Here is a 24,463-nt window from a genome sequence, read left to right as displayed (position 1 = left end):
TTCTCTGTGACATACTCCTTTCAGAAAAAAATAAAACAGAACAAAACATAAAAAGTAATTTTAAAAACATCTCACCCTGCAATCTCTTAAAGTAGCAGTAGTTGAGTTACACCTGGCACTATCTTAGTGTATTTGTTTCTTTAAAAAAAATGCCCTGGAAAAATGCAGCACAAAGAAAAGATCAATTGTGAGGAGAGGTTCTCTCATGTTTTCTTTTTTTTTTCCTTTTGCCACCAACATCCAGACTGCAGTTGTAATCTAAAAGAAAGAAGCTTACTTACAGCCAAGTTGATAAGGAGTGCCTGCAGGTTTTACATTCACACTGATGAACAAGTCAGACTCAAACCTTCAGTCAGGATTTCTTTTCTCTTTCTTGTTCTTAAAATGAGTTAAGGGAAGATTTGAAATTAACAGCTAAAGGCAGCAACTACACACAGTGAACACACTGCTTACTCTGCAATGCAAAACTCAGAAAGGATGAGTCTGTCCTCGGTTCTGAGTAACACACAAGAAGACAATGTAAATTCAATAGCATGATTTCAAGCTACGTTCCTCCTTCATCAAGTTGCTTGTGGTAGCTCTATTCACTAGCCGAGAGAAGTGGGTGGATGGTCTGCATAAGCATTTTGAGCTAATGTGCCTAAATTTTAAAGTGCCTTTTAAGTATATAAATTAGAAATCCTGTATCAAAAGAACAACTGCTGCAAATGCCAGAATCATTTTATCTAGGAAAGAGAAGAAGTGAAACAGTGTCTCTGCTGATTTCCTCTTTCTTTTCTCCCCTAAGAGAACAGAAAGATGATTGCAGGTTGATGCACACTTCTGATTTTTTTCTCTCAATTCTTATTTTTAGAACCTACCCAGGATTAATGGGTGTTCATCTGATTCGCAGTATGGGAGCTGCACAGAGGAGAATGCAAAATGTGAATCAGGATGGGCAGAGAAGGGAGGGGAAAAAGGGAAAGGGAGAGATGAAGAAGTTTATCCTGTTTGCTTATTTGGAACATGTAAGAAGCACAGAGTAAGATTTTCAAAAAAAGCCCCACAAAACACAAACATTGCTGTCTCCCCACCTCTCTTCGCCCATGCACAAATTAAACTAACAACTTCTCTGCCTTGTCTGATTTCTGGCTTGCGACTGAAGAACTTCGGGGATGTGACAGCAAGGAAATGGGAACAAGCTGAGTCTCAAACAAGGAGAGAATTTGCTTTGAGACCATTCAAGAATCTGTTCCCTCCCAAAGGGGCTCGCATTTCATCTAGGTTACTACTGCTAGTATTTTAGAAGTGTTACTTAGATTACTTAATTTGTCAAGTTATGTTGGTGAAAAAAAAATTATCTCCTTTCTTAACAGGAGCAAAAATTTGCTTATGGCCAGGTCACAAAAAAATCTCCAGTCTTCTCACCGTAACTGCAACTGGCTTTAGCTACAAGAGCAAAGATACTCACAGGTAGAGACCTCCAGAGAGGATGGCAACCACATGGTGACAAAGGCCAGCGAACAACTGAAGTATTGAAGTCAGACTACATCAGTAGCAGGAAGACACTAAAACTCTGCCTACACTGACACAGAAAATAAAACAAAGGTGCTGCAAGTGAGACCTATTTTCTCAAACTCACTGTTGCCACTGTGGTTTTACTGCACAACAGCTGAATCACCCTAGGTAGAGTGTACTAGGTCTGGCTGGGACGGAGTCAATTTTCTTCATAGCAGCCAGTCTGGTGCTGGTTTAGATTTGTGACCAAAATATGTTGACAGCACACCAGTGTTTTAGCCATTGCTGAGCAGTGCTTTCACAGCTTCAAGGATTTTTCTGTTTCTTACTCTGCCTCCATGGACATGAGGCTGGGGGTTGCATTGGGTTTACATGGCAAGGTATTGGTAGCGGGAGGGCTGCAGGGGTGGCCTCCATGAGCAGAGCCCAGCAGCTGCCCCACGTCAGATCAGAGCCAGCTCCAGCCAGCTCCAAAAGGGACCTGCTGCTGGCCAGAGCCAAGCCAGGGAGCAATGCTGGGTGGGCCTCTGGGAGAACAGATTTAAGGAAGGGGAAGAAAACTGCCGTGAAACAGCAAGCTGGAGAGAGGAGTGAGAAAATGAGAGAATCAGCCCTGCAGACCCCCAGGTCAGTGCAGCAGGAGGGCAGGAGGTGCTCCAGGCACGCAGCAGCAGTTCCCCTGCGGCCTGTGGAGAGGCCCCTGGTGGAGCAGGCTGTCCCCCTGCAGCCCGTGGGTCCCACACGGAGCAGATCTCCACGCCGCAGCCCGTGGAGGAGCCCCCGGTGAAGCAGGTGGATGTGGCCTGGAGGAGGCTGCGGCCCATGGAGAGCCCCCGCAGGAGCAGGCCCCGGGCCGGAGCTGCAGCCCGTGGAGAGGAGCCCACGCAGGAGCAGGGGGGCTGGGGGGAGCTGCCGCCCCTGGGGGACCCGTGCTGGAGCAGTTTGCTCCTGGGGGATGGACCCCGTGGTACGGAGCCATGTGGGAACAGTTCTTGAAGAGCTGCTGCCTGTGGGCAGCCCCCGCAGGCTCAGTTCGGGAAGGACGGCATCCCGTGGGAGGGACCCCGGGGAGCAGGGGCAGGGAGTGACCGAGAAGGGGCTGCGGAGATGTAGCCTCAGGGACTGACCGCAACCCCCATTCCCCGTTCCCCTGCGCCACTTGGGGGGAGGACATAGAAGAGGGTGGATAGGGGGAAGGTGTTTTTTAGTTTGCTTTTAGTTTCTCATTGTTCTAGTCTGCTAGTGATAGACAATAAATTATATTAACCTCCCTATGCTGAGTCTGTTTTGCCCATGATGATAATTGTTGAGTGATTCCCCTGTCCTTATCTCAACCCTTGAGCCCTTTTCCATCCTATTTTCTCCCCTTTTTCCTTTGAGGAGGGGGACTGAGAGAGAGGTTGTGGTGGAGTTCAGCTACCTTGCAGGGTAAAACCACCACAGGGGTGTTCAACAGGCTGGGAGGAGACACAGCTGGGACAGCTGACACAAACTGACCAAAGACATATTCCAGACCATATAGCATCATGCTCAGCCATAAAACTGGGGGGGAGTTTTTGAAAACAGCCATAGCTCAGGGGCTGGCTGGGCATTGCTCTGCTGGTGGGAGTTGGTGAGGGAGTGCCTTTACATCACTTGTTTTCTTTTCATTTCCTTCAGTTATTAAACCCTATATATCTCAACCCATGAATTCCCTTTGCTTTTGCCCTTCTGATCCTCTCCCCCATGCTGATGGGGGACAGTGAATGAGCAGCTGAGTGGAAGATTAGCTGCTGGCTGGAGTCAGCCCTCCACAGGAAGCAATATGTAAGTCTTTCTGTTCCTGGCCCGGAAAATAACCTTAGAGGCACACAGGTTAAACTGTGTTCACCTGATAGGCAAGAATTGAGATGCTGCCTGGAGATGAATTTGGATTGTAAGACGACACATTACCATCTCTTCCTTTTTTAGCAGAGATTTTGAAATTTGGAAATGAGAGCATAGGAGGCTGAGATTACAGTGATAAACACTCTGGACAATGGGACACGGAAGGAGACAGGCCCTCACTTGCATTCTCTCATACAGAAGAGTGGCAGCGCCGATGCATGCAGTCCTCTGCTGTCCAACTATGATGCCGCTAAGACTGAAGATTCCCTGCTCTGTTTTGCTATGTACCCTGCAAATTGCAAGTCCCTTCTGTTAGCCAGTGAAGATGGAGCTTAAAAAGACATCAGCTGCTAGCTAAGGGCCATGAAAATAGATCCTGCTATGATAACGTGCATTTTCCAAAGGAAGCCAGCAAACAGCTACAGGAGCCTTCCACATTGATCAAAATATTTAAGTATTGCTAAACATATGGCAGTCAGATCTGTTTTAAAGCTTTACGTCCATGTCTGAGGGCAAGTAGAACAGAGAAGGATGCATTAATTTGATTTCATCATGAACCTGAGGTTATTGCCCATACTGCTCTGGGAATGGTCTCCAAAGGATATTCATGTGTAGCGACCCTCAGCTACAGGTCAGAACCTGGTCCTTCAGGTTAAAGCTACTGCAATCTGCTCACTGCAGCTATAGGAGGTCCCACTTTAATCCTTTACGGCCTAAGCAGAAAGTCACACAGAAATAATGGACTGAATGGCAGTTGTGGATATTTATATTGGTGTCAGGGATGAAAATCCTTTCTGCTGGCAAGGACAGCAAAACGGCCTAAGGCAATGTGAAGGTTAGCCATCAGACATGGCACTGCCTCTGCTCAGAAGTGTGGACTAGTCTCTTTCAGATTATTTTTCTCTGACTCAGTGAGTGATAAAAACAGCAAATGCCAATACTTCTTAATAGTCTCTCACGCCAGAAGTATCCACCCAGAAGTATGACTTATTATTTTTTTTCTCCCACTTTCTTTCTTTCTCAGGGTCCATATGCTTAAGAAAAGAAACTATGCTTTAAATCAGGCCTGTGAATGAAGGTACATTTGCAAATGTCTAAAAACACACCTGAAAATCCTGCTAGTCATGCAGAACAGAGCGTGGATGTTTGCCCAAATGGACATTTGCTCAACCTGGCGTGCAGGATTATCTACAACAGTGTTCCTTGACCTGTGATCCAAGGGAGCGCTGGGGCCCAAAACCCAGCAGGTGGTCCACAAGCCCATAGCTCATGCATGAACAAGCACATCCATATCCCCTAGACTCTGGCAGCATTACGCAGATGGTGCTTGATCTCCCCCTCACACTCCCTGCATGCCCTCCCTGGTTTGACTGGTTCTCTGAGTATGAACAGTTAACAAAGCATTGACCCAAAGTGCCCCTGCAGACAGCTCCAACCATCCTCACTGGAAAGAAATGAAAAGAGCACTCTGTGTGGAAGAGGCGGACAACAGAGGTTTCTGTTTCTATGTATTTAAGACACAAAAGGGAAGTGGAGAACTGGATGATAACCTGGAGCAGACAGGCTGGGCTTCACTAGAAGTGACTGCTTTGTGATACACCTGGTAGACTACACAACTGCAGATAATTCAGGAGATCTGGAGATCTTGCCTGGACTTCCTCCCTGTTTCCTCGCACAAAAAGACAAAAATCAGAAGTTAACAACTAGGTGAATAGCACAGAGTACAGATTTGTGGACCACGGGAGAGAGTGTTGCAGAGAAAAAGTGACCTCTCGACAGGCAAAGAATACACACTCCATAAACCAGGCTGGCAAAACAAGCCAGATTAAATATGCAACCAAAAGCACATTCAGCACAAAACCGTGGTACCAAGCACAACACTAACCAAAGCAGGTGTTGTAAGAGGATGACCCTTTTCAGTTCCTTGTATGCTAACTACAAGCATCTGTAAAAACAGATAAACCCTTTGTCTGCAGAGGAGCAATGCAAATGAATATTCCTGAAAACTACTGGCTAGATTTAGGTTATTAGAATATTAAAAGAAATAGTTGTAATCAACTCAAGAAGTCCAAATGGAAGAGGGGAATTGACAGACCCTGTATGTCAGAAATGATGTCTGAGTGACTGAGAACTTGGAAGTAAGTAATATAAGGAATCTCGGATATTTATGAATCAAGATGCACCCAAGTTGAGGTATTAGCTGGTATCTGCCACAGGCTGCTGTTATCACAGTAGAGGTTAGGATAACTGGCTTCTTCAGTGCCTCTTGCCAGTAAGTTGACACTTGCCAATGAGTCATATGCAATGTAGACCTTGCAGCACCGAAGGGAACGGAGAACTCAGAGTTCACAGAATGCTGACCACAACGTGAACAGCTTATGGGATGTTGCTAAACTGCACAGCTTACTGCTAAACCCCATGGTTAGCCTACCATGTCAAGCAAGCAGGACTGGGTGACTTGCTCCTTGCCCCAGCCCCAGGGACAGCAACATGCAGGAGCTGCAGTGCTGGCACAAGCATGGCACAGTGCTGGCCATATGATGTGGCTGGTTTAACAGAGGAGCCAGACAATCCCTGCTGCAGACCTTGTCTCAGTAGAGAGGAAATGATCACAACCTAGAAGGTTACTGGTTGTTTAGACTGAAAAGCACTGACACTTTCTGTGCAAATAGCTAACATTATCTACAATCAAATCCAGACCAGTAAAATTTTATATGTTATATGAACATACACTCTTCATCTATACATAAATTAAAAACAGTGCGTGCTTTCTGAGAGGGAATTTCACAAAACTGAAGCAAATGGAAGTCAAATCAGGCTGTAGACAGAATTTAAAGTTGCTGACATCTGTGAATGGTTTAAGACATTTCCTAAATGCCTACAATGTTACAACTGTGAAAAGAAGACTAGGATAGATAAAAATAACGCACAATGAAAAAAAAACACCAACAGCTGGGCTTACCAGGGAAGTGAAAAAAGATATAATGTGTTATATATAAAACCTACATATGAAGAGAAAAAGAGGAAAAGATAATAACAAGATAAAGATTATATCAAAGAGGCAAGAAGATACTAGGAAAAATTAAGACAGATAAATCAGATATGAGATTTTTTATTATTCTAAGCAGATTATGAAAGACAGATTCTAAGCAATACACGTGGTAGAATAATTCAAAACAATACAACAGAGGCAGAATTTACTTAGTAAATATTTTTGATTAGCACACAAGTAAAAGGCCGGGTGTCCTGTCTACGATCATGATAAAATAATTTCCCACCACTGTAGCAACTTAGAGAGGACGCTAAACAATGTATACAAGATACTAGGTGTTTCCAATTAGTTGGTAGACAAACTTGTCTCAGAAGCTTTCAGACAGCAAGCCTTTGAGCTGCTGCTGCCACTTCTAAGCAGTTCTGGGCTGCTGGGGATGTACCAAGGGCAGGAAGATGGTTCATGTTGGGTCAGTGCTTAAGAAAGGTAAAAAGTAATTACCGGCCAGTTGGCTTAGTTTTAGTTTTAATTGGCTTAGTTTTTTTTTTGTTGTTTGTTTGTTTTTTTAAGTATTTTGCATAGGTTAGAACAGCCAACACAGGACTAAATATATATTTTTTCAAAGCACTACAATTAAAGTCAATCAACTTGACTTTAAGAGAAACAGACTGTATCAAAGTAATCTGATATAATTTCTTGCAAACATTACAAGTTCACTTGATGAAGGCAGCGTTGTTGACAGTATGACAAGCCTACGTCATTTGTCTTTGTCTGTAGAACATCTTTATCACGAAACAGAATGCTTTAAAGTCCCTGCGGAGTACACTCCATCCATTCATGGACAGCAAGACTCTATACATGGAGAGTACTACATGAGGTCATGCAAAAAACTGGAACATATTTTATACTGAAGTCACTTCTGAGTCCACAATCGTATTAAATGTATTAAAAAGTTAATAAATTAAGCCCAAGTGTAACATTAAATGGGAAACTACTAGCGAACAGATGGGTTCCTACTGGGTTCCCACAGGAACTGATGATCAACCCTTTACTATTTAATAGGCTTATCAGCGACCTGGATTAAAGTTAAGTATGGTTAGATAGCAAGAGTGGGGACAGCAAAAAAAACAAACAACAAAGGGACGAGTCTGAGACAGAGCAAGTGGGAACTGGAGAAGGCAGGATGCACCAGTTTGGGTGTTAACATGGCCAAGTGTAAAACCATTGTATTACAATAAAGAATACAGGCCATACTTACAGGATGAGAGGGAGAGAGAGGACTCTATCCTCCGAAGCAGAGACTGAATACAAGACCAGGCGTCCTGGCAGGCAATCAGCTCAACATGAATTCCCAACGCAAGGCTGTGGCCAAAAGGGCTAACGCGAGCCTCAGCTGTACAAACAAATGAAAATCAAAAGATGAGTAGGTAGGTTATAGTAACTCCGTATTTGGCTCTTGTTCCTCTGCTACTTGAATAATGTATCAGGTTCTGCTGCTCCATTTTTCAAATGAAGTGTTGAAAAAAAACGAAGAATGGCCAGGGGAGAGCAACTGAAGAACTGAAAACACTGAGGAGCAGAAGGCTTCGTTATAAACAAAAAGCTTAAAGGCAATTTTCTAATTTTGTTCGTAGTATAGGAGTATTCATATGGGAAATAAATTTGATAACTGTGGGTTCTAATCTAGCAAAGACGGAAAACTCATTGGAACTGGAAACTAATCCAATCCAGACTGCAAAGGGGCTTTTTTTTTTTTAAAGTAATGATCAGTTATGGGTAATTAACCACTTTGTACCACGTGTTGTGATGTACTGGCCATCTCCACGAAGCTGTGAAGATGATCATGGTTTATATAAAAAGGATGCATACCCATTCAGCTTTGGTTATTAGGAGCTCTTTCAGGTAAGATCGACTGCCTGCAAAACATCGGAGGCCAGACGAGCGATCACAGCATCAGACAGTGTCTTGTTTCCACTAAAAAAAACTCACTCCTTTTCCTCTTGTCAGTAATTCTGACAGCCAGGACCAGCTCATGGCACACTGAGTGACACCGGGGGAAACCTCAGCCTTCTGGGGCTGAGGTGCTGTCTCAGTATGGATGGCCCTGCCAAGGGACCTGGGTGCCACCAAGAAAGCTGCTAGCTCTGTGCCCCCAGGCTGGATGCTGGCAGGTGGGCTCCTGAGGACTGCGTGCTCTGCGGGGTGCACTGGGTACTGAATTTGCCTTGTCCTACAGCCTGCCAATATTTACTTTGATGGATTTTAAGGACACGGTACAAGGTTTTTGTCCAAGATTTAAAAGGCTTTATTTCATACAAACATTTCATTATAGTTAACGACTGATGATTCTACAGATAATTTTCTCTTCAACAGGTGGGAAAAGAATGCGTTTTCCAAACTTTCAGTCCCTTTCACTGAGCAATGCCTGCTAAAACACAGCATACACTATGTAGTAAAATTGTGCTACCAGGTTACAGACCCAGAAGCAGCATCCCATCCTCAGTAAACTGATCGTAATACACAACTTCCATAGAGTGAACTAAAGCAATAAAGCTCATGAAAATTTTAGGCAGTAAAAAGACCCGTCTGAGTGTAATATATATGTGCATATATACGCACATGCATTCACACATGCCAACACCAAATGGTCTCTGCTATACCTGGTATTCCTCTCAACAGATCTCAAGGCTCAAAAGTATGCGATCAGCAACTCTTTATTAACTAAAGAAGCAAAGGTTTTGGAAAAGTCGAAGAGAAAGGCTTCAGAGCTACTAATAGAATGTGAATCAGAGCCTGATAAAGCACAGTTTGAATAGTGCATTTTTGTATCTAAATACTTGCTGTCCTCCTGGATGCATTTTTCTCCCCCTTCCTCTGGCACAATCCCACCTACATCCTACAGCATTAGGATGTTCTGTTAAGCATGTGTCCAAGTAAATTTTTAAACCTTCTAAAGGCTTGCTTATAAGAAAAGATGTACTATTTTAGTACTTAGATTACAAAGATCACATAACTAGAATCCACAGATTTATTTCAAAGGACGGATTAATTGTGGTAATTTCCTAACCATAAACGTGTAGAGACTGTATAGAAGAAAATAGCTTTAGCATATAGATTAAAAAAACCCTAACTTTTTGAAATATTAAGAAATAAGTCAATCCTAGGCTTGTCCTTTTACTCCAGACACACAGAGAGGGAATTAAATGGGAGAATGTGAGACTAACCATCCGCCTCTGTAGCTCACCCAGACCAGACGCAGCAATGCTATGGAAGTGAATGCAATGAACCCCAGAAGTGTCACTTTCACAAATCTCAAGAGGCATCATTGACCTGAGGCTGGCTGCAGTTTCTGCCCCAGTTCCAGTTTAATGTATTCCAGTTTGACCCTCAAGCGACAGTGCTGCCGGAGAACACGCTAAGAAACAAATGCAGGCAATTGCTTTGACATAATGCTTTTGGACGCAGGCAGATCGAATGTGCTGATGTAAACACAGTCTAGAAAAGGGTTTCACCAGGTCTCCTCTCCTCACTGAAGAAAACAACAAGAGAAAACAGCGCTACCCAAAACCTAGCCAAACACACGCTCACCTCTCAGCAGCAAAACTAACGCATGTTGTCCAAGAAACAGAGAACTAAGACAAAGTCTTCCAAAGTATCGTTTAGATACATACATAGTGTTTGATTTATAGCCTAAATTTACACGACTTGTATATATAATTTGCTCTTTGCATGTAACTCACACGAAACATCTGTTCCTTAGAGGATATTCATCTACAACCCCAGGAACAGCATAATCCAGTCCTTTATGGCCACTGTATGTTCAAAATGCTTACTGACACACTCCCCTCCCCTTAAAGCACTGCTCTTCTTTCCTCTCTTCCCTTCTTCTAAAATTCAGGGTACTGCACGGACCTGCTTTCAACGCTATGGTCAGGATGACACATTTCTACCCTGCCACTCCTTTAAATGCCCAAGCTTTAGCAGCTTTGTGGCTACATAGCTTGATGTCAGAAAACATTGAGGCGATGCTTATTTTTCTGCACAGGGACTGCAAGAATGAAAGCTGGGGAAGTTTTTTCCAAGAGAAAGATGAATTGTGGTAGGAAACCAGATCAAGGAAGCCACGATGGCGATCCTGAGAATAAAAGATTAAAGATAATTTTTTTTGACTAGTTGCAGTTGCTCCTGAAATAATTTCTCTATGAAAGGGAAAGAGAGAAGAACACACAGAGGTAGTATAGTTTTTTAGAACTCATATGGGAAAATACCAGGGTTGAACATGGCTCTTCCCCCAGCTTTGTACAATGAATACAGAACAAGGAAGCAAATCCTAAACTGATCCCCTCCTCCCTCTACCTCCTTGCTAAGAAAGGTTTCCACCTTTGCAACTCACAATTTTCCTTTTCTCCCATTCCTCCAGCTCCCCATCAGTCCATCCAGACAGGTTGCCTGTAATGCCATCACGCAAAAAACAGCTAACATCCTCAAGGCTTCCCCTTTCTGTGTACCTAGAATACTTCCAAGGAGAAAGTCTTGTGAAGAAATTGATTCTCACTTCCCTTTTCTGCAGCTACTTGTGTGGGTAACTCTATCACAATAAGAGTCTGCATCTGCTGTCCGACCATGACAGAGACAGATAAAAATCAGTTTGAACGTCCATAAGAAGCAGGGGCTCTGAGAGATGAGTGATTACATGTTACAGCCACTAAACTCCTTGATCCAGAATATTAAACCACCCGTGCACAAATGAAAAAAACAAACTTCTGTCCTTTATCTCCTACCCTTTATGGGACCTGCTCCCATAATACGGCTACAAAGTGTGGCCCACAGTTTGCCTCATCATCAGAAGCTGGAGGGCTTTTTCAGACCTATTGGGACCTACGTGAGTGTTTTGATGTCCAGGGAATTCAGGTTCTAAGACCACCAATCATCAGGAATTATCAAACACTTCAGTCACTGTAGCGTATGGTGTTCTGCCCCTTGTGCAACCTTCCAGAAAGAAAACTTTGGAAGCACTGCTCCAGAGAGACAGGGGACAAAGGCTGGTCAAAAATAAGACTGGACATCCAAAGGAATTCCTTGACTTTCTCATGCTGTTTTGTTACATTTTTAAAGCATTTGTACAGGATGCAAAAACATGGTTGAAACGTTTTCCTAGTACTAGGAATGAGGAGGGGGCTTTAACCAAAATAGAAGTTTATTAGTATTAAATTGGATTCCCAGCTCTGTGGCTGCTATCACGGTACAATGACAGGGCGGTTAGCACAGCGAGGATTTAATAGTGCTGTCAGACAACTTGAGGAGTAGTGTTACAAAGCAGTATTACTCTAGACAGAGATAAATAAAGTATCTGCACAGTAGAATTAAAGCACATGAAACAGAGAGGATAAGATACCTGCACCATTTTGTCTAGCTGCATAGAAGACACAAAGCAAAAAGCAGGAACCAAATGTGCCCGTATCATTACACTGCCATTTGCACGACGAGTCAAGTTTTATAATTCCTTCCATACAGCAAAGCTGCAGTTGTTGACAATCACAGCAGTTATCAGGTAGTGCACGCTCACTGCCTTTTCAGAGCACTGGATTGCTGATCATCTGCATGCTTTGAACATTTCTCCTTAAACATGCCAGTCTAATTGACTTCCAGTTTTCAGTGACAGTGGTTTATCGGTTATTTGACTACTGCAGGCTGTTACAATATTTTTACAACAGGAAATGTTTATTCCATATGTAAGAAGACTACGCTTACAAGAAATAATGCAGGAAAGGAAAGTGATCTAGCTTCTATTTTGCTTCCTTCCTTCTGCAGCGTGCTGCATTGCGATGTTTGTTCCAAAACACAGATATTAGTTCAAGGCCAAGATTTGATTTAGCCTGATCCTACAAAACAAGCCTGCAGGTAAACCACATTCAAACATCTCAAGCTGTTGTATTGCATTCACGTTCGTGTAAGTGAGCTTAAAATTTCTCTTTTCAGGGTTATTGAGCCTCTTATATCTACACGTTAGTTTGTGCATCAATGCTGTAGTTTTCAAACTTCTGTGAATTAAGAACACTTCCTGAAGATGCAAACAGTATGTTAAGGAGGAAGCATCAGTTTTGAAGGGTTCTTCTTATGGTCCTGCGCTCTAGTACTCCAGGTTGTAAGATAACTGCATGCTGCATTTAGGGAGAACAGCACAATGCCTTCATAAAGTATGGCACGCATCCACGGGTGTTCCCCAAATGCTACCGCTGAAAAAAAAATAAACAGGACTAACTGACACATTTCACTTCTTTGCTTTCATAAAACCAGTTTTTAATTTAGGAAGTCTGAGGTAGCCTTTTAAGAAGAAGCATTCATTCTCCTGTAGAATCCCATTTATTACTGCGACCTACAATACACGTATGTTATAAATTATAAATGGCCACAAACAACTGCCTCCTGTCTACAAGCTAATCACTGGCAAGGGACTCTGTTATGCTTCTGGGCCAAATCTGCCGCAGGCAGACTGGTGAATTCGGGGAGTTTTGAGCATCAGCAGATTCACAAGCTGACCGATCAGTGCTGACTGCTCGTTACTGAAGTACTTGAAGAGGGATAAGCAGATTGGTCTGGAAAAGACAGTATTCTGAAGTGGGTTGTACAGCTGTAGAAATAATTCCAGAGTTCATTTGTTGTCTATCTTCCATGCTGTTCTAAACCATTAAAACCATCCCCACTACATCCTGTATTTTTGGAGAGTTGACAGCACTAACTCTTTCATATTTGTGTGTAAGAGATGTAGGGGAATTCAAAATATAAATAAAATCAATGGACACTTCCAAAAGTTATGTTTGCTTCATTTATGATGGGAGTGGCGTACTTTTCTGGCAAGGCAATATTGTCCCTGAAATTTAGAAGCTTTCTCTAAGGATCAAAAGCTTCTGCTTTTTGTTTGCATTTGAGCACTCCAAGCGTCTTCAGCGCAGGTTTTCTTGAGCGTGAAGAACGAGGCTACATGTTTCCTTTTGTATATATTTTTCAGAGTGGTCTCCAGATGCCAGGAGCATAAATGTAAGTGAAAGAGAACAGTCCCAACTTTGTCGGCTTCCCAGCACAATATTTTGTATGCTGGCTCTTTTGTTTCCTTGCAAGCTCAGCACTGCTTTAGTGGCAGCACCCCGATTCCCCCTGCCCCCCACAAGTGATACATATTAGTACATCTGTTTTCTCTGTAAAGTCTTTTTGCATTCTTTGCAGGGCACAGGAAGGATGTGGGCTCCTTTTCACATTCAAATGAGGCAAATTAGCCTTTGCCTGGTTCCAACAGCATAATGCTTATTTTACATTTAAGCGTGAGAAAAGAGGTGGAAATAAAACCCAACACGTTAGGTGGGTTACGTGTTGCACTTTGGTACAAGCCTCACATAGCCTTCTTTTGCGAGCTGCTCTCCACATGACATCATTTCAGGATGGGGTTCAAAAGTTTGGTCATGTAAAATGATCAAGTAGTTTGCACAAAGAAATAGCAGCCACAGACACGTTTAACATGGGAAAAGGCTGAAATCAGCAACGGGAATCAGCGTCCCAGGAGAGATTCCTGAAGAGCACTGATGGTAACTTCCTAAGAGAGGTGACTGAAGAGCCAACAATGGGAAATGTTGTGCTGGACTTGATGCTTACAAACAAGGACCGTGGGATGTGAAGGTCAGGGGCAATACTGGCTGCATTGACCGTGAGATGGTGGATGGCCTTTTTTCCAAAAAGCAGACTTGGCTTCTTCAGGAATGTGCATTGCATTGCATGGGATTACAAGAATTACAAGGGATTACAAGAACTGCATGGGATACATCCCTGGAGAAAACAGGGGTCCAGGAGAGCTGGGTAATTTTCAGGGATCACCTCCTGGAAGCTCCACAACACTCTATCTCAATATGCTGGAAGCTAAGCAGTGCTAAGCAGCAGGAGACCCACATGGATGAACAAGGAGCTCCTGACTAAAGTCAAACATAAAATGGAAGTGTAAAAGAGCTGGAAACGGGGTCAGATAGGGTCATGAAACCCAAAGCAGCTGAATCCAAGAGATGTGAAAAGCAGCAAGAAGATTTTCTATATGAATATCAGCAGCAAAAGGAAAACTGGGGAAAACATGGACCCGCTGCTGAAGGGGGCATTAGTGGTGTGCCCCAGAAGTTGATACTGGTGTCAGTACTGTTTGATCTCTTCAAAAATGGCAGAATGTGCATCTTCAGTAAGTTTGGGAGGAATAGCTGGTACAAGAGATGGTTGTGCTGCTATTCACAAATACCTTGACAGGCTGGAGAAATGGGCTATTAGGAACCTCAAAAAGTTCAACAAAGTGGAATACAAAGTCCTGTGCTCGGGGGGAAATAACCCTATGCTAGGGAGAACATACTGAGGGCTGACCAGCTAGAAAGCAGAAAGAAAACTCAGTGTCCTAATGGATGCTAAGTTGAACATAAACCAGCCATGTTTCCTTATGGCAAAGATGGCCAACAGCACCCTGGACTGCATTAGAAAGTGTATGTCCAGCAGGTCAAGGGAGGTGATCCTTCCCCTTTACTCAGCACTGCTGAGACTCTTACGGAGTGCTGTGCCCAGTTTGGGGCTTCCCAGTGTACAACACACATGGATGTACTGGAAAGAGGCCAGCAAAGAGCCACAAAGATAGTAAGAGATTGGAGCTTTTGTCATCTGAAGAAAAGCTGAGAAAGCTGGGACCATTTAGCCTAGAGAAGAGAAGGCTGAGGTGGATCTGATCAATGTATATAAAGACAACAAGGCAAGACATCTCAGTGGTGCCGGTGACAGAGAAAAAGGCAATGGGCACAACGTAAAATACAGGAAATGCCATTTAAATACAGGAAAAGAAACTTTTCCACTGTGAGGGTGTTGAACACTGGCACAGGTTGCCCAGAGAGGCTGTGATTTCTCCAGTGCCGGAGATACTCAGAACCCAAAGGGACATAGCTCCGGGATACCAACTTCAAGCTGACCCTGCTTTGAGCAGGCGGTGGATCATCTCCAGAGGTCCTGTCTAACCCCAGCGATTTTGTGATTCTGTCAGGTCACAGACAGATCTGCTGCACTTAGCAGCATCCTCCTCTCCTTCCTTCCAGGAAACTAGTGACAAATGCAGCAATTCAGTAACATAACCAAATCACGGCACATATTTTGTGAGGAAATGGCATGGTTCAAATTCCTGCTTTTTCAGAACCTGTGTTCTAACGTGAGTGGTAGAGCTATGAGATGCATAGAAAAAAAAAAACAACAAACAGCTGCTTGGTGAGCAGTGGTTTACCACAGGCAGTTAGCACTAGGTGGAAATTCAGTGCAGGCTCTTTGTGCTACACCAGCTTCTTGTACACTTCATGCATGCTGTGTGAGGTAACGTGCTCTGTGTGCAGGGAATTACTGTGAAGCAGTCAGGGTGCTGTAAACATACACTTGGCTTTACTGATGGCAAGTGCTGTCCTCATCCACGCAGCTGGGATGAACCAGTCGTGCTGACACTGATGGGCTGTGCCCTTGGCCTGGCGACATGTAAGATCTGCATCCCAACTCCTTGCTCTGCTCACAAACTACCCCTTGAAATGAGTCACTAGTAATTTTTCTTGGTTTCCCCCTATTTCGTCCCGAGCCACCACGCAGTGACCTCTTTTCTCGGCCTGTGTGAGCACAGCCCCACCAGGGCCTCCCACCCAGCCCCGGGGGCGCCTCGTAGCCTGCCCCGGCTGGAACGGGGAGGCCAGCGAGGAGCAGCAAGAGCCTCTTCTCCCTCAGCGCTCACACCGGTTGTGTGGACACCTGGCTGCCCAAAGCACACAAACGCCTACTGTTCTCGCCCACCTCTCTCCCCTCCGAAGCCAAAGGCATTCAGATCGATTAGTCTTGCAGCACACAACAGAACAGCTAGCCCATTATGTGTGGCAGCCTGAATTCCCTTCTCCTGCTAGCTCTCCTCTTAAAACAGCACTGTAAAGCTCCAGCTCGGCCTGAACCACTGAGGAAGTTCTCGAAAACAGCGAGGGTGAAAAGATATTTTAGGTATCCTAAGAAGCAGTCGGTTTCTCCCTGCTGAGGTGCTCATTGCACCTTTAATGCATAATTTCCATTGTAGCCTGCTAAAATAATGAGATTTATTATTCCTCTCACATGTCCTTTCTGCAGATGCTGGGCGAGTTTGGGAGCGGGAAGAGAAGACTAGTTATCAATCGCCACTTGCCAAGAGTAGATTCAGATTTATACATTCTTGTATAAATGACTCGAAGGAGTCTCACTGGTTCCTTCTTCTCTCCTAAGTTATGCTTTTTCCTCCTGTTCCACAGCCCTTGCTCCCCTGTTGTACCCAGTCACAACCCGCTTGCGGTGGACAAGCTGGAGAGCGGTAAGCAATTCTGGGCTTCTTCCCTTTCATCGTGGGATTTCATTTGGACTCCCTTTCCCAGGCCTCAGAGCACAACTGATTTCTGAGAGCAGAAAGGAGAACAAGAATAGCGTTAATCTTTAGTGATGTGATAAAAATCACTCTCTCATACAGACAACTGGAAAAGGATTTCAAAAGAGCTGTTGTGCCAAGAACCTGATAGCAAAACCTGAAATTAAAGCCAACCCACACCTTCCTGTTCACAGACAAAGCTCTTTCATTTTCTCCCCAGCACTCCCTCTTCTTGACTAATACTACTTGGGACTAAAATGGAAGCTGCCACCAAGCACACCTTCCCACCAAAATGCCCAGAGCTTTCAGAGGCCACCAAGCATTCCCATAACAAAAGCACAAGTGCTGCTGCTTCACACGTGGGGTCACCTCATCTCTCTCACTTTTTTTTAAAAATTAAAGGTAGTAAAAGCACATTATGCTTGGAGAGATGGGACAGGAGAACAGGACACACGGAGATTTTGTGGATTGGGTGCAACTGAAGCCAGCAAGGAGCGTGCAGGTGAGGCAGAGCGCCGGAGGAGGAGGCAGGAGCCCCAGCAGCTCGCGCGCTTCACGTGCGTGTGCCAGCTGGCAGCTGCGCGCTGCTGGTTGCGTGTGGGCCGCACGGATAACAGAAGAGATGAGCCTGTAGGGGAGGAGCTGTCTGATAAATCATTAATGAAGGAAAATATGAAGTAATCTGTCTGCCTAGGAGGCAAAATCATCTAATAATGAGAAGGGTGGACTAGGAAGCCAGAGCTGAGGTTCCTACCCCATCCTCGCCCCAGCTCCTTTTTCCGTGCTTAAGAAGATACGACTGCCTCCTTACATTGAAGGGCTTCTTTCTTAAAATCAACACAGCAAAACCATGATGTATATTAAAACGATAATAAATTTTACAGCATAATTTGCAAAAACGGCAGTCCTTGCTCCTCTTTTGTCACAGGCAGCATACAAAGACAATATCCGTTCCCAGAGACAGTGCACACTAAACCAGGGGGTTTCTCAAACCCATAACAAAACCTAGTGTGACCTTTTGCCAGTGCCGGTGGCATTTAATTTGAAATCGATTAACTATACTCACAGTGCTAATTACCCATGGGCATTTTTTTTTTTTTTAGCAATCTGACTACTGGTTGGAAATGCGTGGGTATGCCCGTGTGCGGACAGGGACACCGCTTTCTCTGCGCTCTCTGAAATGAGGAAAAAAAGCTCAAGAAATGATTTTGAAAGTTACATATGTGTTTATGGCGATAGCTGCAGGGTGACCAGGCACATTCAGCTGGAAAACGATGAGGTTGTCAGGGGAAGGGTCAGGAGGTCGGTGTGGTTTGTTGTGCACAAAGACCTAGCAGGATGTGTCATGCAGCACAAAATCAATATGGACCCTGCGTGAAAAAGCAGTCGTCAATTTTGTACAAATCTCAGACTTATTTGGAAAGATCCTCTTAAGGCAATTCTTGACTCGTGTGAAATCTTTAACTCTTCTCTCTTTTCCTCTGTCTTAAAAAATCCTGAACATTCAGGGATTAAAACGGTTTTAATGTAAACACCTAAGGAAGAGATGGCACAAATCAACATGAATCCATCTAACGGATTGGATGGTTGGAGCAGTTATGGGGTAGGAAATAGAAGTGTTTTATCAATCAACGTGCTTATAAACTACGATTTTCTGAAGCAAACAATTTATAGATTACAGTGGAAACCATAAACAGAAGACACGTATGGTCACAACTGAACCAACATACATGGAAACCCAACCAAGCCTCTGAGCAGACCTGTAGAGTTTTCCTGTATACCTATTTGCAGCGCTGAAGTCCATTTTAATTAGCCTGCCAAACCCTATTGAGCCACAACAAGGTTATTACTGTTTACCAAAGGGCCTGCTCGGGCAATTTTAAAAGGAAATTGCCTGTGCCTAATCTAATCACTAAGAAGTATTTAAAACTATGTTAGATCTAAAAAGACCAACAAAGAAGCAGGAAGCTCTGAAAGGTTCAAGAAGCTTCATAATTCTGTTCCCGTAAATCACGGCAGCAATTTGGAGATGAGCTCTCTGGAGACATTCCAAGTCATAATCAGATGCTGTATTCCGCCGAGAACAAACACAACGCAGGTGAGCTGACTTAAAGCGCCCAAAAGTATGATTTCTCACATACATAACCTTACTGGTTACTGAATACATTTACATAATAAGTGTTTTCTTTTTTTTTTAAAATTATCCACTGGTGATGTCATACAGATTTAAATAATCTGCAGCGCCAGTCTCTGCTCTTTGCGAGCCCTATCTGACACTTTAAAAGCCTTTGCAAAAGATTTAACTGGGCTCCATTAAATAATTTTATTTCTCAAACTTTTTTAAGCATAAGATGAGCAACATCTATTAAACGTAACAAATGATGACGTGGATGTTTCTGGATCCTTGCAGAGAAACAGCATGCAACATGAGAAGGAATTACTTCTGAAAATTACAGAAAGTTTAATTGGAGGTTGTTGGACCTTTTTAAGCTACAGTCAAGCTTATTAACGTTAGCAAATGTACGGCATTACCTGCCGAACGACTGCAAAAGTACATTTGATGAGTCACTTGCTAGATTATGCTTTGCCAAACTGACCAAGAACAGATTTCTGTTGCTGCTGTTACCAACAGCTACTTCGACATGTAGGGACTGCCACGATTTCAGCTTTGGTACCGCCTGCTCTTTTGCTTATGTGTTCTGGGTGAGAGAGAGAGAGAAAAAAAAGGAAAAGCTCCCTTCACACTCCACCACTCCACTGACACAGATTAGCCTAGGAGAGATGACCTGGATTCAAACTTGGTTAAATACCAGAAAGGGAAAGTTGTGAGCAGATAAAGCAAGCTCCAAGGGGATTTATCTCAGACTTCCAAGAGTCTTCTGGTGTTTCACCCAACCCTGACTTGTGGAGCATATTAAATTTACTGCTCTCCCTGTCCAGTATCATTAGAGAACTGTCCATCAACGAACAGATTTCTATCAGAGCTGGTTACCAACCTGAAGAAACTATACAACTAATCGCCAGCTGTGCCTAGGGCACCGTCCTCCTCCTCCATCACTGAACTGAAAAGAGTTTTCTTTTTTCTTTTTTTTTTTTTTTAAACAAGGACAGTTCTTGTCTGGGTGACACGTAGAAGCGTTTCCAACCCAGAGGAGCCTAAAGCTACACCATAAAGCTCCTGGAATTTTTCCCAGACATAAGAGATACAAAAGAAAAAAAGAAGAGAGCAAGACATTGAATATATTCATGGGTATCCTCTACAAGAAGAGGAATATTCTAGGAAAAAAATACCACGAGAATTGCTTGTTACAGTGGAAGTGAAGCAGCAGTGATAATTTGACATAAAAATTCTCTACATGGCAGCACTATTACAGCTCCTGCTGAAGCAGGACAGCGGCCTGGGCTGGTGCTGGTCTCTCACTGCGGTTATGAAGAGTTTTCCTAGAGTAGAAGAGATGGTTAAAAGTCATGGCTTAGGAATTTATTTCTTTAATCAGAAGTACAGCTAGGGAAATATTTAATACAGCAATAGAAACCACTGTGCTTTTGCTAAGTCTCCTGTGGTACATGTGACTTTCAATGATGCCTCAAATATATGCCTCAAAGGGAAAGCACGCTTTTCTTTTGATTTCTGGAATCTGAAAGGTGCTGTAAGAGCGGTCTGGTAACACGAGATTAACAGTCTGCGTTTCCCCCAAAATTTAAAACTGAATTCCCACATAAATTCACCCAAATCTTACTTGCATGGTAAAAGCATGGGTAAAAGCAGTTACAAGTCTGGGGACGTAAACCAGATGGGAAAGGCGAAATAACAAAACCCATCTTTGCGCGAGCTCTTCCCAAGCACACTCATCCGTGCACAGCTGAGGGCTTTGATCTCTGCCTCGAAACCCAGCCCTCTGGCCTCAGAGCCCTGCCCGGCTGCTGAGACGTCTTTCAGGTGGGCTGATTTCTGCATATTACGCGACACACGGCCCTCCTGGAGGCCGCTGTGAGGGAGGTCACAGGCAGGGCGCTACCTCTGAGCATCGGGCACGTGAAGCTGCTGGGACCAAGCCGCACGCCACAGCGCCTGTGCAGGACTCGCTCCCGTCGAGAAGTCAGTAGCGCGTTTCCCGCGCGTGACCTGGCAAGCCTCTGCATACGACTGTTTCTGGATAACATCTACACCGCTTGCAGAGGATGACAGACATGCGGAGGGCACACGCCACGCTAATAGTACGGAAATGATGAATACTTCAGGGTTAACGTGCAAGAATTCTGTTACGCTACAGCGATGGGGCTTGTGTCTTCAAGGTGCTTCAGTATGAGCCACGATCAAAACATTGCTGCAAGCAGCCCCTGATTCAACACAAGCTTTCCTTCTGCTTCGTCAGCTTAGAATAGTGCTCCCCCTCTTCCGAAACGCCTGCCTTATAAACGGCCTCATCCAAAAAAGGATTAGAGGAAGATATATCCTGTCATTTACAACCACGCAGGCTGATCCCCTAACAACGTCTAATGACATGCAGGAAAGCTGGTGGTTAGACCTGAGCTAAGCCTCCCTGTGTAATTACAGCCAGTTAGAGGGCAAAACTCAAGAGCAAAACTTATTAAAAAGCAAATGCAATGATCTTGGGCTCCTGCAAAGATACTTAGCACATACCAACATGGTCAGAGAGGATGTCTTAAAAATAGGACTGTGGATGTCGCTTGGTCTTCCCAGACAACGTAAAAAAGGCCACTTCATTCATATACAGATTTGTTTCTCTGTGTTTTGACAGATTCAGCATGAGCACCATGGTAGAGAACAATGAGAAGTCTACAGGATCTCTCAGCTGTCAGTTTCTACATTTTCTATATGTCTACAGATGTATTTGCAGATATCCTGCTCTATAGACAGAGCAGAATTTCATGTATTGGATCTCCTCTCAGCCTCCATCTTAGAAGAATAAAGACACACAATTGTCTAAACCCATCAAGTGATGTAAATGGGAAGAAATGGGGAATAAAACGATTATGTTTTGACAGTAAATGGCACGTAGAGAGAGACTAGTGCCCTAAGAACATGGAAGAAGCTGTGGGGAAAAAATGGACAACTCCTAATTGTCATACACAACCAACAGATATAACAGCTAAACGAGGACTTTCCAAAACTGATGATTTGGTGCAATTACAGCTCACCAGAATGAGCACCCAGCAGCAACGGGTGCTGGGGCACTGATGTAACCACTAGCTTAAAGCACATTGTGCTAGAATTTGGTGCAAGTTCCCACTGAAAAAATGGCAAAACTTCTAACTTTTGATGAGCAACAAAAGAGGACAAGAAATGACCTGAACTCATGTTTACAAAGAGTACAGTGTGAGTTTCTTTCCACATCATCTTCCTTCTAACTAGCATCTTAACTGCACAAATTGGAAAAAAAAATTAACCAAGGACCAAAGCAGGCAATATTTCAAATCATATCTAAGATACATGCATGCTTTTTAACTAGTAATTATGGAAAGAATGTAAAAACTCTCATGCCACTTATATTTCTATCCTTTTACCTGTAAAGCCACTTGCTCTGGGTTGTCATGATTTTTGCACAAGGTAAAATACAACAAGAAATAGTTTGATTAAAAAATGCAAAACCTATGCCAGGACATGGTCTGAAAAGTTGTTACAGGACGAGATACCACCTTGTAACAGCAGAAAGGCAGGACTCTCAACACCCAGAAGGGCATTCAGAACGCTAGCAGACTGAGCTACGAGATTTTGTATTTCTCAGGGCTGCTGCTGCATGACGTGATCAAGGATGCACGCAATCTTCGAGGCTTTTCAAGCTTTTGCTGGAGGGAGAATTTCAAAGCAGACTTCTCCCTGTCTCATAGTACTAAGTGGGCTGGGCGAGAATGACATTTACACAGTTGAATCTTTTACTATTTTCCCTGAAAACAATAGAAGCATTATGATTTACTGTACTAGATATATTCCTATCTGTGGGCGCAGTGTAGGTATGGAAAAAACACTATTTATTAGAAGGCTGTACAAACCTCTGTTAGCTCCGAGGTTTTCAGGATGATGCAGCATAATCACAGACTTATGCTCTTACGCTCGTGGATATTGTCTAAAAATGGCTATTCTCTAAACAGCACTATCAGTGCTTTATTTCCCTGATAACGTGCCTTGGGAAGAGCTTTCCCACACCAGCGGCGGCTGCGAGGGACCCCTTGGAGCTGAGGAGTGCTGCTCACTGCTGGCAGCAGGGATGCTGCAGGATGACGCAGGGCGCTCCAGCAGAGCCGAGCTTACCCAGTGTGACACATCCAGCGGGAATCTCCCCCACCTCAGAGCACCGGCCTTCCAGATCCGCCCATCTCACTTTTATTTTGAAATGGCTATTGTGAGACAGCACTGCAGGCCTCCCGAAAACACTCACTAATGCAGCGTCTTCACACTGTCTTCTTTCTTTATTTTTTTTTTATTTTTTTTTTCTGGATTGCTTCCCAGGCTTTCTTTTATCTTTGAGCTTAGCAAACTGATTAATATAAATAACTCAATGTCCAGAAATACTCAGCTTTGTTAATCTGCAGTGAGATTTCTCCTCCCCTTCATGCTCCTTTCTATGCAGTTTCATTATGTCCATGCCAGAGGAGCATTTAAGCAGGAGGGAGATGGAAGGGGAGATGAAGAACGAAAGCAGTGTGCTTATGCTGTGAGGTGGAAACAGACACTCGTGTCTAGAGACCTATAACAAGCTCTTACCAAAGAGGTAGCTTGCCTATATATGCAAAGTATTTAGTGCCCAATGTAAAGTTTCACAAAAGGCAGACAGAAACAAACCCCACAGTAATTACATTTGGATACTGCAGTACCCCATAATACACCCTGATGCGTACTGTCCTCCATTTAGCTTCAGCAGCCTCTGCTATGCCTGGCTGATAAAACAATCTCCCAAATGATTTTAGCTCTAAAATCTATTAAATCCATGAAGTATTGATGAGGCAGAATTAATGTCGAGAGAATTACATTAACCGCCCCTTTCCCCCAAGATTTCATAAAAGGAACTCTAGAAACAAGCCGGTGCCTTGGCTCTACTACAAAACATAGCGTGCTCGTGTCAGGAAGGGGAAATTTACACCCGTCCACATACCTTGGTCTGTATCTATAGATGCATTTAGTATTGCAACATGCAGTCAGTTAGCATGAGTCTTATCTGCAGTCAGTGCCTTATCTGATGCACAGAAATCACGTTCTCCAGGCCTGGTAGTCTCGGGTCCGCTCCATGCGCTACGCCGCACATCACAGATCCTGCTTCCTTGCCTCTCACACGGGTCGCTGCAGGGTGGCAACATTACCTGCTGAGACCCCATCGCTGCCTGATTATAAACTTGGCACAGCTTCCAGCTCTGGCAACCTTCTCCACGCTGGATGTTTGCTGCGAGATTTCTTCTTTACTTTGTTGCCATTTTGGATTTTTGGCATGACTTCAGCCCGATTTTTTCAAGCTAATTCTGAAACAAGGCATGGGAAATTGGAGTGATTTGACCATGTTAAAAGCCTCTGGTCACTCCTTGAGCAGCTTGAGAGGTTTTGTCATTGGGACCAAAAGATTGTAAGATGGCAAGGCAAAATCTTTGTATTTTGACCTCTGCAAAAAACTCCTCCCAAAGACGACCGAATTACCAACCTCTGAAAAAACAAGTAATAAATTACTGACCTC

At 43.8% G+C, this 24,463-nt stretch overlaps 1 protein-coding gene across 5 annotated transcripts in view; it reads right to left on the bottom strand.

Annotated features, from left to right (window-relative positions):
* FYN (FYN proto-oncogene, Src family tyrosine kinase) overlaps positions 1-24,463 on the bottom strand; it is a 134,927-nt gene that overhangs the window by 47,343 nt on the left and 63,121 nt on the right. For 3 of the 5 annotated variants that reach the window (XM_080586880.1, XM_080586884.1, XM_080586883.1), the window contains exon 3: positions 7,614-7,748. The exons of 1 other annotated variant lie outside the window; for it this stretch is intronic. The gene's annotated coding sequence lies outside the window, so the exon portion shown is untranslated. Of the gene's footprint in view, positions 1-7,613; positions 7,749-10,748; positions 11,447-24,463 lie in introns of those variants that run through there. One more of the 5 variants, XM_080586881.1, reaches the window with a different exon arrangement.

The sequence above is a fragment of the Anser brachyrhynchus genome, assembly GCF_964034855.1.
Source record: "Anser brachyrhynchus genome assembly, chromosome: 3".
Lineage (NCBI taxonomy): Eukaryota > Metazoa > Chordata > Aves > Anseriformes > Anatidae > Anser > Anser brachyrhynchus.
Note: the sequence above shows the minus strand (reverse complement) of the source record. Positions and strands in the feature narration are given on the sequence as shown.